Genomic DNA, 15,130 nt, shown 5'->3' with positions numbered 1-15,130 from the left:
GAGATTTAAATACAAGCATCCTCAGATTTGTAACAGTTTATGCAGATACAGGCAACATAGTAAACACGAGGCCTGGCATTATCGATTAATCTAGCCAGAGGTGACTTGGGTATAAAGAACTATCAGGTCAAGAACTGCTCACTCAATCAAAAGCAATTACTTAGTCCATCTGGTGAATGATGGTGCTTATCCACTATTCAGAGGTGGATTAAATTATTTTATAAATATCTGCAGGTTAGTGGAAAACACTACAGTGGCTATTACTTCTTCTCTTCCCTCTTCTTCCTGGAAATTTTGATTACCCACACAAGTTCTACTCCAGCAAGACCAACAGGCCAAACCATTTCATTTTAAATAATCTGTGCAGCAGACATAACCAGGCCCACTGTCATCTTCTCATTTCTACTCTGGGCCCTGCTACCACCTTGTCTGCTTCCCTCCCATTCCAGATGTGTGCAAAGTGGCCTCCACACCTGCAGCCGTAGATGCCAAATTTGTGTTGGACCAGTGCCGTCTCCCTTTTTAATAACTGTGGCAGAAATTCATAGAAAATATGGCTTATAATAGGACTTCAGATAGCACTGCCTGTTTTTGAGTTATTAAACTGCACCTTGCCAAGACAAGTGTCAATGCCAAATGGTGAAATCATTATACTTTACTTCTACCCACTGTGTTTCCATTTCAATTTTATGAATATTGCAAATTATAACACATTATAACCTCTGAGAGGGATAATTTATAAAAGCAGTGTCCATCAATTATAAATTTTCCATGACATTAATAAAATGGCAAGAACTAATTACGCTGACTTCTGAGAAGATGCCTAGGACAAATGACTACTTTGTGGAAAGGAGAGTTTTTAAAACCATTGCAGCTTCTAATTTTGAGATGAGCTTAGAAAGATGGCTGCCGAAGGGCCATTAACCTGAGGAGCTCCACCGTCTCGGAGTACATGGTATACGGGGACTTTGCTTCCAGAGGGTCGCGCTCCATCGCGGTGCCACATTCGGTGAAGGACAGGGCTGCGTCTGCATAATTCACGGCTTTGCCAAATTTCTCAAACTGAAACAGGAAGATGACTCGTCAACATGAGATCCCCTTTTCTCTCCCTCATATAAAGGACTGGTTCTCAATCTGGGGCAACTTTGCACCCCGCCCCTGGGGAACATTTAGCAATGTCTGGACACACTGTGGTGGTCATTGCTAGGGACAAGGGCATCTGCTTAGTGGGCGGAGACCAGAGACTCTGCTGAACATCCCATAATGCATAGGATGGCCCCCATGATGGTGAATTACCCAGCGCAAGATGTCCATAGCGCCACGGTTGAGACAGATATAGAAGGGGGACAATGGACGCATTTGTGTTGACAAATACGTAACTCATTTAAGGTTCCATTGTCATGACACTGAGGCTGGTTGAGAAGAGAACAGTGCAACTGAGGAACCCTGCTTGGTGGTAATACCCCAAGTTGTGGTGGACCACAGTGCAAACCACTGCCTTGACTAGTTTCTATCCACTTAATTTACCAGACTGGTCACTGCAGTGTGCCATCGACAGAGCTTGCCATGAAACTCTGCTCTTTATAAGCCTCACAGGCAACTGACACCTGCTGTCTTTGTGAACGCACTGACTCCACCCCCAGAAGAGGAGGAACAAACTGATGCTATTGTCGTGAAAAATGTGAAGCGGGAGCGTGACTGTTGACAGTAATCACATCACTTTCATTGTAAATGATGGTCTGAAACAGTGTGTCAAAAAGCCAAAAAATATAGCACTACTAAATATTTTAGTTTAGTAAAATTTTATGGCAAAAGGTTTTAGCCCTGATAATGGTCATGATTAAACTGACTTGGACATACTGATTTCTTTTTTATGTGTAATGAATATTATATATGACACTTTTATAGTGCGTATACAGTATTTAACGTTTTCAATTTTTGATAGCTGAATGTAGGAATTCCACTAATATGGACTTTTATGGAAAAGGACCAATATAATGCAGATTGAGCTATTTTAATTTTCTTTTTTTTTTTTTTTAAATAATTATTTTTTATTGAAGGGTAGTTGATGCACAGTATTACATTACATTAGTTTCAAGTGTACAACACAGTGGTAAAACATTTATATACATAATTCTAGGTTCCAGCTATCACCCTACCAAGCTGTTACAATATCTTGACTATATTCCTTATGCTATACATTACATCCCGGTTACTTATTTATTTTACCATTGGAAGTCTGTCCTTTTTTTTTTTTTTTTTTTTTTTTTTTGTGAGGGCATCTCTCATATTTATTGATCAAATGGTTGTTAACGACAATAAAATTCTGTATAGGGGAGTCAATGCTCAATGCACAATCATTAATCCACCCCAAGCCTAATTTTCGTCAGTCTCCAATCTTCTGAGGCATAACAAACAAGTTCTTACATGTAGAACAAATTCTTACATAATGAATAAGTTACATAGTGAACAGTACAAGGGCAGTCATCACAGAAACTTTCGGTTTTGCTCATGCATTATGAACTCTAAACAGTCAGTTCAAATATGAATACTCATTTGGTTTTTATACTTGATTTATATGTGGATACCACATTTCTCTCTTTATTATTATTATTTTTAATAAAATGCTGAAGTGGTAGGTAGATACAAGATAAAGGTAGAAAACATAGTTTAGTGTTGTAAGAGAGCAAATGTAGATGATCAGGTGTGTGCCTGTAGACTATGTGTTAATCCAAGCTAGACCAGGGCAATAAAACATCCACGTATGCAGAAGATTTCTCTCAGAACAGGGGGGGTAAGGTTCTAAGCCTCACCTCTGTTGATCCCCAATTTCTCACCTGATGGCCCCCCTGCGACTGTGCCTGTCTTAGGTTGTTCCTCCCTTGAGGAATCTTACCCGTCTCTGGCTAACCAGTCATCTTCTGGGGCCATACAGGGAAATGTAAAGTTGGTAAGTGAGAGGGAAGCCTTATTGTTTGAAAAGGTTAGCTTTTTACTTCTTTGCATATTCATGCTCTGTGGCTTCCATGCCCAGCATTTGTCTTGAGGTATCTTCACCACTTGGAAGAATTATGATACTCGGTAAATTTGATATGAGGCATGAATTCTATTTAAGGGTTGTAATTAGGAAGGAAGAAGAAAAGCTATAGAAGTAGCAGGCGGAAGAAAACATGGGAAGATTGATTATTTCTTTGACATATCTTCTTGTAGAGTAACTTCAGCATGTATAGGTTTTAAGCTACTACTTAAATTGTGCACACACATTAACATAATAGGAGTATAGTTACATAACCAAAGCATACCTGTAATTACCAGCCATGTCCAGTGAAACCAAGAAAACCAGTTAGGCAACTTAGGCATTTGTGAAAACTTATCTATGATATGGTGGATATTGTCCAACTGAACTTGAACAGTCTGAGAGAAATCAGACAAATTAAAACAACCCATTCCTGGGGAATGTTCACATCCCTTATGTTCTTTTAACAGTAAATAGTCTGTAGCTGTAAGATTTTGGAGTGCTACAATTTGCACTTCTCCTAATTCTTGGTTGAGTTCCAACAGTATAGATCCAGTCAAATTTGTTGTTTTACTGTATGCACAGGCCAGCTTAGATATCTCCTTCCTCATTCCCATGGCAAGTCCAGGAGCTGGTGGGATGAGTGCATCTACAGCTGTAGCAGTGCGTGGATCTTTGTTGGGGTTTTTTGATGATCATCTTCTGGCATGAGTCTTCCAGAGAGTGCTGATGTTGGAAGTTCTCTTTCATATCGTATCTTAGTTCATTTTCGGAGTAGCCCAATTAGGCTTTGATCTTCTGTATAGACGCAAACAGACCCTTTGCCTACACTTTTATATGCCCTTTATACCCTTGTGTAGAACTCATTGGAGGTTACCACACAGGAACTGCCCTTTTTTTTTTTTTTTTGGTAACACTAATTTACACTTACATGACAAATATTATGTTTACTAGGCTCTCCCCTATACCAGGTCTCCCCTATAAACCCCTTTACAATCACTGTCCATCAGCATAGGAAAATGTTGTAGAATCACTACTTGCCTTCTCTGTGTTGTACAGCCCTCCCTTTTCTCCTACCCCCCCATGCATGTTAATCTTAATAACCCCCTACTTCTCCCCCCCCTTATCCCTCCCTACCCACCCATCCTCCCCAGTCCCTTTCCCTTTGGTACCTGTTAGTCCATTCTTGAGTTCTGTGATTCTGGTGCTGTATTGTTCCTTCAGTTTTTCCTTTGTTCTTATATTCCGCAGATAAGTGAAATCATTTGGTATTTCTCTTTCTCTGCTTGGCTTGTTTCACTGAGCATAATACCCTCCAGCTCCATCCATGTTGCTGCAAATGATTGGATTTGCCCTTTTCTTATGGCTGAGTAGTATTCCATTGTGTATATGTACTACCTCTTCTTTATCCATTCATCTATCGATGGACATTTACGTTGCTTCCAATTCTTGGCTATTGTAAATAGTGCTGTGATAAACATAGGGGTGCATCTGTCTTTCTCAAACTTGATTGCTGTGTTCTTATGGTAAATTCCTAGGAGTGGAATTCCTGGGTAAAATGGTAAGTCTGTTTTGAGCATTTTGATGTACCTCCATACTGCTTTCCACAATGGTTGAACTAACTTACATTCCCACCAGCAGTGTAGGAGGGTTCCCCTTTCTCCACAGCCTCGCCAACATTTGTTGTTGTTTGTCTTTTGGATGGCAGCCATCCTTACTGGTGTGAGGTGATACCTCATTGTAGTTTTAATTTGCATTTCTCTGATAATTAGCGATGTGGAGCATCTTTTCATGTGTCTGTTGGCCATCTGTATTTCTTTTTTGGAGAACTGTCTGTTCAGTTCCTCTGCCCATTTTTTAATTGGGTTATTTGTTTTTTGTTTGTTGAGGCGTGTGAGCTCTTTATATATTCTGGATGTCAAGCCTTTATCGGATGTGTCATTTTCAAATATATTCTCCCATACTGTAGGGATCCTTTTTGTTCTATTGATGGTGTCTTTGGCTGTACAGAAGCTTTTCAGCTTAATATAGTCCCACTTACTCACTTTTGCTGTTGTTTTCCTTGCCCGGGGAGATATGTTCAAGAAGAGGTCACTCATGTTTATGACTAAGAGGTTTTTGCCTATGTTTTCTTCCAAGAGTTTAATGGTTTCATGGCTTACATTCAGGTCTTTGATCCATTTTGAGTTTACTTTTGTATATGGGGTTAGACAATGGTCCAGTTTCATTCTCCTAAATGTAGCTGTCCAGTTTTGCCAGCACCATCTGTTGAAGAGACTGTCATTTCGCCATTGTATGTCCATGGCTCCTTTATCGAATATTAATTGACTATATATGTCTGGGTTAATGTCTGGATTCTCTAGTCTGTTCCATTGGTCTGTGGCTCTGCTCTTGTGCCAGTAACAAATTGTCTTGATTACTATGGCTTTATAGTAGAGCTTGAAGTTGGGGAGTGAGATCCCCCCTACTTTATTTTTCTTTCTCAGGATTGCTGTGGCTATTCGGGGTCTTTGGTGTTTCCATATGAATTTTTGAATTATTTGTTCCAGTTCATTGAAGAATGTTGCTGGTAGTTTCATAGGGATTGCATCAAATCTGTATATTGCTTTGGGCAGGATGGCCATTTTGACGATATTAATTCTTCCTAGTCACGAGCATGGGATGAGTTTCCATCTGTTAGTGTCCCCTTTAATTTCTCTTAAGAGTGACTTGTAGTTTTCAGAGTATAAGTCTTTCACTTCCTTGGTTAGGTTTATTCCTAGGTATTTTATTTTTTTTGATGCAATTGTGAATGGAGTTGTTTTCCTGATTTCTCTTTCTGTTGGTTCATTGTTAGTGTATAGGAAAGCCACAGATTTCTGTGTGTTGTTTTTATATCCTGCAACTTTGCTGTATTCCGATATCAGTTCTAGTAGTTTTGGGGTGGAGTCTTTAGGGTTTTTTATGTACAGTATCATGTCATCTGCAAATAGTGACAGTTTAACTTCTTCTTTACCAATCTGGATTCATTGTATTTCTTTGTTTTGTCTGATTGCTGTGGCTAGGACCTCCAGTACTATGTTAAATAACAGTGGAGAGAGTGGGCATCCCTGTCTAGTTCCCGATCTCAGAGGAAATGCTTTCAGCTTCTCGCTGTTCAATATAATGTTGGCTGTGGGTGTATCATAGATGGCCTTTATTATGTTGAGGTACTTGCCCTCTATTCCCATTTTGCTGAGAGTTTTTATCATGAGTGTATGTTGAACTTTGTCAAATGCTTTTTCAGCATCTATGGAGATGATCATGTGGTTTTTGTCTTTCTTTTTGTTGATGTGGTGGATGATGTTGATGGACTTTCAAATGTTGTACCATCCTTGCATCCCTGGGATGAATCCCACTTGGTCATGGTGTATGATCCTTTTGATGTATTTTTGAATTCGGTTTGCTAATATTTTGTTGAGTATTTTTGCATCTATGTTCATCAGGGATATTGGTCTGTAGTTTTCTTTTTTGGTGGGGTCTGTGCCTGGTTTTGGTATTAGGGTGATGTTAGCTTCATAGAATGAGTTTGGGAGTATCCCCTCCTCCTCTATTTTTTGGAAAACTTTAAGGAGAATGGGTATTATGTCTTCCCTGTATGTCTGATAAAAGTCAGAGGTAAATCCATCTGGCCCGGGGGTTTTGTTCTTTGGTAGTTTTTTGATTACCGCTTCCATTTCGTTGCTGGTAATTGGTCTGTTTAGATTTTCTGTTTCTTCCTGGGTCAGTCTTGGAAGGTTGTATTTTTCTGGGAAGTTGTCCATTTCTCCTTGGTTTCCCAGCTTGTTAGCATATAGGTTTTCATAGTAGTCTCCAATAATTCTTTGCATTTCCGTGGGGTCCGTTGTGATTTTTCCTTTCTCGTTACTGATACTGTTCATTTGTGTTGACTCTCTTTTCCTCTTAATAAGTCTGGCTAGAGGCTTATCTATTTTGTTTATTTTCTCGAAGAACCAGTTTTCATTGATTTTTACTATTGTTTTATTCTTCTCAATTTTATTTATTTCTTCTCTGATCTTTATTATGGCCCTCCTTCTGCTGACCTTAGGCCTCATTTGTTCTTCTTTTTCCAATTTCGATAATTGTGCCATTAGACCATTCATTTGGGATTCTTCTTTCTTTTTTAAATATTCTTGGATTGCTATATACTTTCCTCTTAAGACTGCTTTTGCTGTGTCCCACAGAAGTTGGGGTTTCTTTAAAACTCTTTCCTGTCCTTGATCTTTGCCATTTTAATTATTATGTGTCGTGATGTTTTCCTCCTTGAGTCCTTTCTGTTGGGCATTCTGTGTATTTCCATGGTCTGTTCGATTATTTCCTCCCCCATTGTGGGAGTTTTCAGCAATTATTTCTTCCAAGATACTTTCCATCCCTTTTCCTCTCTCTTCTTCTTCTGGTACAGCTATAATATGGATATTGTTCCTTTTGAATTGGTCACACAGTTCTCTTAATATTGTTTCATTCCTGTATATCCTTTTATCTCTCTCTGTGTCAGCTTCTATGCGTTCCTGTTCTCTGGTTTCAATTCCATCAATGGACTCTTGCATTCTATCCATTCTGCTTATAAACCCTTCCAGAGTTTGTTTCATTTCTGTGATCTCCTTTCTGGCATCTGTGATCTCCCTCCGGACTTCATCCCATTTCTCTTGCGTATTTCTCTGCATCTCTGTCAGCATGTTTATGATTTTTATTTTGAATTCTTTGTCAGGAAAACTGTTTAGGTCTGTCTCCTTCTCTGCTGTTGTCTCTGTGATCTTTGTCTGCCTGTGGTTTTGCCTTTTCATGGTGATAGGAATAGTTTGCAGAGCTGGGACGAGTGACGGCTGGAAGAACTTCCTTTCTTGTTGGTTTGTGGCCCTCTTCTCCTGGGAGAACAGCAACCACTAGTGGCTTGTGCTGGGTAGCTGCGTGCAGACAGGACTTCTGCTTCCTGCCCGGCTGGAAGTTTATCTCCACTGTTGCTATGGGTATGGCCTGGCTCGTGCTGCTGCTCCAAAATGGTGGAGTCACATTGGAGGGGGAGCGGCCTGGAGACTATTTATCTCCGTAAGGGACCTCTGAGCTCCCTGCAGCCTAGGGGATTACGGTGCCCAGAGATACCCGGATTCTCTACCTCTGTATTAAGTGTCCCGCCCTGCCCCTTTAAGACATCCAAAAAGCTCCCGCCAAAACAAAAAAACGACCACAAAAAAAAAAATTTTTTTTACATTAAATAAATAAAAAATGGCCACTCATTTTTCTTTATTCTCCGGTGCCAGCCTCAGGCATCTGCTGCCCTGTTTCCCTAGTATTGGGGACCCTAGCCCTTTAAGACTTCCAAAAAGCGCTTGCCAAAACAAAACTGCAAAAAAAAAAATGGCCGCTTGCTTTTCTTATGTCCTCCGGTGCCAGGCCTCCGGTACCCGCTCACTGTTCATACTGCCCTATTTCCCTAGTATCCATGGCCCCCCACGTATGCACTGTGTCTGTGCTCTGGCCCGGATGGCTGGAGCTGGGTGTTCAGCAGTCCTGGGCTCCTTCACCCTCCCGCTCTGCCTACTCTTCTCCCGCTGGGACCTGGGGGAAGGGGCGCTCGGGACCCAGGGGGCTGGGGCTTGTATCTTACCCCCTTTATGAGGCACTGGTTTCTGGCAGGTGTGGATGTGGTCTGGATGTTGTCCTGTGTCCGCTGGTCTTTATTCTAGGAAGGGTTGTCTTTGTTATATTATCATAGATATATGTGGTTTTGGGAGGAGATTTCCGCTGCTCTACTCACGCCGCCATCTTGGCTCCCTCCTGTTCCTTCTTATCACTATGTAGAATTCCATTGTGTGAACCCTTACAGTTTGTTTTTCAATTCATTAATCAGACATTTCGGTCATTTGCAATTTTGAGGTATTTTGAATAAAATTGTCATGAATATTCAGGTACAAGTCTTTAGGGCGACAAATTTCATTTCTCTGGGTAAATACGTAGGAGTGGGATTTAGTTTGATTGAATATTTAACTTACTGTATAGTAGCTATCATTTTTATACACTATAGTTTATGTTCATTATAATCTAGCATAGTGTTTTCCAAAGTAGCTATAGCATTTTTCATTCCCTCCAAGACTGTATACAAATTTGAGTTATTCTGCGTCTTGGCTGGCATGTCTAGATTCAGCCATTCTAGTGGATGTGTTTATACATCACTATGGTTTTAGTTTCATTTCCCTAAGGAACCGTGATGTTGATGATCATTCACTTACTTATTTTCCAAAAGTAGACCTTCGTTGCTGAAGTGTCTGCTTAAAATGTTTGCCATTTTAATAAATTGTACTGGTTCATTTTATATTATTGAATTGTATACATATATACAATCTTACAACTCAGTACTCACATACACATGTATATATATTTACGTATATGTTTATGTATATATGCAGGCATGTATATGTGTATAATATGCTGGATATTAATCTTTCATGAGTAATTTGTTTTGTTTTTTACCAGACTGTGAGTAGGCTTCTCACTTTCTTAAGTGTCTTCAGAAAACATAAGTTTTAAATTTTGCCTACATTAATTTTAATATTTTTATCATTCATATGTTTTGTTTCCTAAGAAATCTTTGGGTAGCCCAAGTTTATAAATAATCTTTCCTAGGTTTTCCCCTAAAAATGTAATTTTAGATCTATGATACATTTCAAATTCAATTTTAGATAGTGTGGTATACAGTATGTTTTTATAAGAGATAATTAATTGTTCCATTTGTTGCAAGCATTACCCTTTCCCCATGAATGACTCTGCACCTCTTTTGGAGGACAACTGGCCACATACCTGTGGGTTTATTTTTGGACTCTCTTCTGTTCAAGTTATATATTTGCATAGTCTTACACAAATGCCACATTTTTTTTTTGCTCTATCTTTAGAGTAAATGTTGAAATCAGATAGTGTAAGTCTTTTTCTTTTTCAAAAATATTTTGAATTTCCACATCTATTAAAATTGCAGCATCTTCAATAGCAGGAAATACAGACTTCTGGGATTTTGAGCTTAAGTTCAATATACAGAGCAATTTAGAATGAAAATTTAAAATCTTTTGGCAGTGGTTTGTATGTTTCAGGGTACATATGTTGCACATTTCTTCTAGGTTATTTTTTCCAAAATTGTTTAATATACTTAGATGGTATTTAGTTTCAATTTACAACCATTCATTGTTTAAATATAGGGATACAATAGTTATGCATATTGATTTGAACCTTTTGGGATTGATAAATTATCTTATTGCATTTAGTTGTTTCTATATGTACTTACAGATTTTCTATACAGAATACTGTCATCTGGAATGTTATCTTATTTCTAATACTTTTTCTTTTCTAACACACAAGACTGTGTCCAACTCATCAGGCTAGTTATGGTTTCTTATTCACCATCTAACATGGAATAACTGGGTAAGTCTGGTGTGAGTAGTTCTGGACAAGAGCACTAGTTAATGATTCTGCCCTTTCCTTGGGTTAGCTTTGGCCTGAATAAATTGGTGTTTCTGATTAATATGCACCAGTAGAATGGGGCTGTATGGGGTTCTTAGCCTTTACAGACCCCAGAGAGTTTGGAGAGGAAGAAGGCCCCGGTGATTAATTCTCCCCCGGCCCATTCAAGAGCCTGCTCCTCCGCCTCTCCCGGGGTTCAGGGAGTTCCTCCAGTTTTCTGCTCCCACCCAGGCAGAGGTGGCTTGTGACCAGACAAGCCTACTCCATCCTCTAGGCAGGTGGGGGTCCGCACCTGGAAGGTCATCATGCAGACAAGCTTGGCCAGCTGTCTGGCAGTGCGGCGAGGGCCAACTCAGCCTCTCGTCTAGAACTTACATGGGCCATGAAGAGACACATCTCGTTCCTTGATGGGTTCTCTTTTCACTGAAAGGCCTGAAAGGCTCCACCACCTCAGGGCTCACGTCCTTTTTCCAACTTCCCACCAACCACAGCCTCACCAGATCAGGGATCCATGAGTCTGCACTGCGCAGGGACAGACCACAGATGCAGCCGGCACTGGAGACAGCGCGACAGCTCCATGGTCCTCGCAGCTGCTGCGGCCACTCAGCCTTGGCCCCTACCTCAGACCGGGCTTGGAGCTGCGCTCGGGTGGGGAAGCACGGTTCTCACGTACTGAGGCATGCTGGGAAATGGAGTTCATGGATTGGAGATGGCCAGAGCAGGCCACATGGTGTCCCAACAGTTCGAGGGAACTGTAGTCGTGGTTTCTCCGGAGGTGCGAGGTTCAGAAGCTCAGAGCCAGAGGGAAGTAAAGACTAAGGTAGTTCTTGGGGTTTGGTTATCCAGTGGATGTTACTGTCAACAGTCCTAGATATAGCCTAGTCCGACTCCTCTATTTGACATAAAAGAAATTGGTAGTTTAGTACATTTGTTGAAAAAAATATACTGTGCAGCATACCCAGTGCTAGAGCCTGAGAAATAAAGACAAGCCCTGTCCTCAGGATTCCAGGTAAGTAAGCATGTGCTACATGCTATGGTGGGAGTAAGCACGCGATGCTAAGGAAACATCTCGCCGTACTTGAGGGAGGAGAAATTTGAAAAGAGGAGATGGAGGGTTTGGAAGAGACAGCATGAAAATTACTTTGTATCCCCTCTTAGCCTCCCTGAGACAGCAGCACTAGCGAAGGCTAGGAGGAAAGAGAACTTTAGGGGAGTCATTCCCTCCATGTTAGGGTGAAGTTAAGTGTAACTGGAGATCAGAGAGCAGCATCGATGGCCAGGGACGCCAGTGAGCAGACAGAAGGGAAGACGTGAAGGGCCATGGCCAGGCAAGGCCTCATCTGCCTTCAGTGGTTTTGTTTGAATTCTAGGAACAGTGGGAAACTAGTGATTTTAAGTCGGGATGTGACAGGATTACATTTCCCCAAGACGATATACACAACTTTTTAATTATTTGAGATTATATTTTATATCTTTAAATATAATTTTATAGATTGCTTTATATACTCTTCTAAGTATTTCCCCCAGCTTATAATTTGGAAAGTTTAACAGTACAAAGCAACACCTCTTGTACTGCTGGATTCACCTCTTTTTACATTTATATGTATTTATTATAAACATATATACTTATACAATTTATATATGCATATTTATTTATATTTATATACATGAATAAACTATTTTTTAGAGTAGTTGGGGGTATACTGAAAAATTGTGCAGAAAGTTCCCATGCAGCCCCTCACTGTCCATCACACACACTTTCCCCTATTAGTAACATTTTACATCAGTGTGGTACATTTGTTGCCACCGATGTGCATCATAACTTCTGCTATTCTGACAAGTATGTAATTGTATGTATCCAACATTACAGGATTATACAGAACCATTCTACTGCCCTAAAAATTCCCTGTGTTCCACCTAATCATCCCTCCCTCCCTCCAAACCCCTTGCAGTATTTATATTTCCTTTGACTATCACTTACCATACAATGTTTCATAGAACTGGTGAGTGGACATCTTATTTTGTTTCTGATGATAAGGGAGAATCGTTCACCATTATGTATGAAGTTATATGTGATTTTGATAAATACCCTGTAACAAGTTGAAGAATTTCCCACTAATTCTAATTTTTTGAGAAATTTTATTATGAGTGGTTACTGATTTTTTTAATGTTTTCAGCATGTATTAAAATGATCATGTGATTTATTGAAATCATATAGTTTTTCTCCCTTATTTTGTGGCAAGTTACACTGATTCATTTCTAATTGATTCTGGTGAAATACACTTGTTCCCAATGTATTTTCTTTTTCTATTTACTAATTTTCTGTTAAGCCTGTTTTTCTCTTTATCAGTGATGGATATCAGTCTTTAATTTTCTCTTTTGACATATCTTGGTCTGGTTTTGGTATCAGTTGCTAGCCACATAAAATGAGTTTGGTTATGTACCTTCTTTCTTGTTTTTTTCCAAAAGATTTAGTGAAAGAGTGATAAGTCTTCTCTAAATGTCTGATGGGTCGGACCAAAGATGCCATCTCGGCCTGTAGTGTTCTTAATGGAAAAGTTTTAAGTTAAAAATTTAAGTTTCTTAAAAAATGTCGCAGTACTAGAATTTGCTGTTTCTTCTTGCATCAACCTTTTAATTTGTATCTTTCAAGAAATTTTTCCAACTCATGTAATTTGTGAAATTTGCATGAAATTCTGATAATATAGTTTTTACTTAATGATTTCAATGTATGTCCTATTTGTAGTAATGGCTCTTCTTTTATTCCCATTATAATAACTCCATAGTCTCTCTATTTTTGACTCGTCCAACTAAAGGCTTTTAGGTTTGTTGATCTTTTCAGAATAACTGCTTTGGGTTTTAATATTTTTCTCTTTTTTTTTGTCTTTTTCCTATTTGGTTTAGTTTTCTCTCTTTTTTTCTTTTTTTCTATGTACTCTGAACTTACTTTGCTTTTGTTTCCTAGCTTTCTTAAGAAGTAGAAGCCTAGATTGTTGATTTTGGACGTTTCTTCTTAATTAATATAGACACTTAAGTCTATAAATTTCCCTGTATTTAAGTACTGTGTAATATGTAAACGTAAATTTTGATTCATTGTTGTTTAGATCATAATGTTTCAGTTTCTTTGTGGTATTCTCTCTGACCTATGGGTTATTTAAAAATGGATTTAGTTAATCTTTAAAGTAATTATATGTTGGACAATGTCCTCTTTTCTGGTTTTTCTATAGTGGAAACTAAATCTAACCCATGATTGTTATTTCCCCATGGAAAAGTCCTTTTTGTGACTTTTTAATGTTGGGAGAATTTTCCATAATTTTATTTATTTACTTTAAGTAAGAAACCAGAACATCAATTTCTTAGGTTTTCTTGCAGTTAGAAAAAACAAAACAAAGACAAAAAATCTAGATCCAACAAACAGAGTCACCAGTGTGTGACCTTGATTCAGAGGTAAGCAATGTGATGTGGATACATTAAAAAAATCTATTTTTTCTAGTGATGTTGGTTACAAAAACATACAATTTTGGGGGTTGAGTGGCTGAGGTTTTGATACCCATTTCCCAGTTTCAGCAATGTAGTTTTATTGTTTTCTTTAGTCGGATAGCCTTTAAACCTAATATCTGATCCCAGAGATTTTCTTAGATACTCTAATTCTGGGGGGAAACTGTGTTCCCAGCCTGAGGCAAATATTACCCACAGATACCTTTTAATTGCTTTTCTACCTGAACTAACTGGGGTGGCTTCTGTTGTTTTCAAATAGAAACCTCTGGTTAAGGGGTGATTGTGTTTTCTAAATAATTTGAAAGTCAGTTAATTGGCTTTTAAGCAGAAATACATAACAGTTTCTCTGTGTTTCAAGACAGACCAGAACAGTGTTTGCACTTGAAGAGTACTGAGAAAATACTAATGAATTGATACACATATGTTATTAGAATATACAGTCATTCATAAGATTGACTTTGAGTATGAAAATTTGTTCTATTAAGTAATCACAATCTGTATAACATAAATTTTGTTTGCTGATGTGTTTTAGCCTCCAAACCTCTTATGTTGTATCTTTATTCTAAGTATACCAAATAGTTATGAAAAGAGTCTGGCATAATACGAGAGTATGTGAAGTATTGTCTCTAACAATGCATTTCAAATTGCCACCGTGAAAATTTATGTGAATTAGTCCACTTTAGCACCTAATTTTTCTATTACTGTTTGTGTATTATCATTACTATTACTATTAGGAAGAAAGAACAACAACAAAAAAACTATCCCTGACAAATGACTCCAAGCTTGTTTGCCCTTCAGTTTAACTCCACAATTATGCATGTGAAGCTATGTATGGGTCAGCTGCACAGTTAGTTCCCAGTTAAGAGATTTCTTAACTTTAATTTTCAGAATGTGACAATTATTGAGGCCTAGTTGGCTTGTTCTAGAAATATGAAACTTCAGCACATTTACTCCACAGAATTGCAATTTTTTTGTTTTTTAATTAAAAAAATGTTTTGGTGGTGCTTTAGTAGGGCACTGTTAGGTGTACAGTAGTAGTCACACAAGTGAAAAATGCCTTGTATCTTCCATTTGCTTTATTATTCCATTTTATAACTCCCTCTGTATTGTTCTATGCCTCAGAAGTGTGGTTCTCATGAAATCTAGTATTTG

Source organism: Manis pentadactyla, chromosome 9 (assembly GCF_030020395.1).
Source record: "Manis pentadactyla isolate mManPen7 chromosome 9, mManPen7.hap1, whole genome shotgun sequence".
In the NCBI taxonomy this organism is placed as follows: domain Eukaryota; kingdom Metazoa; phylum Chordata; class Mammalia; order Pholidota; family Manidae; genus Manis; species Manis pentadactyla.
The sequence above is the reverse complement of the archived record's forward strand: the minus strand, read 5'-3'. Positions refer to the sequence as shown.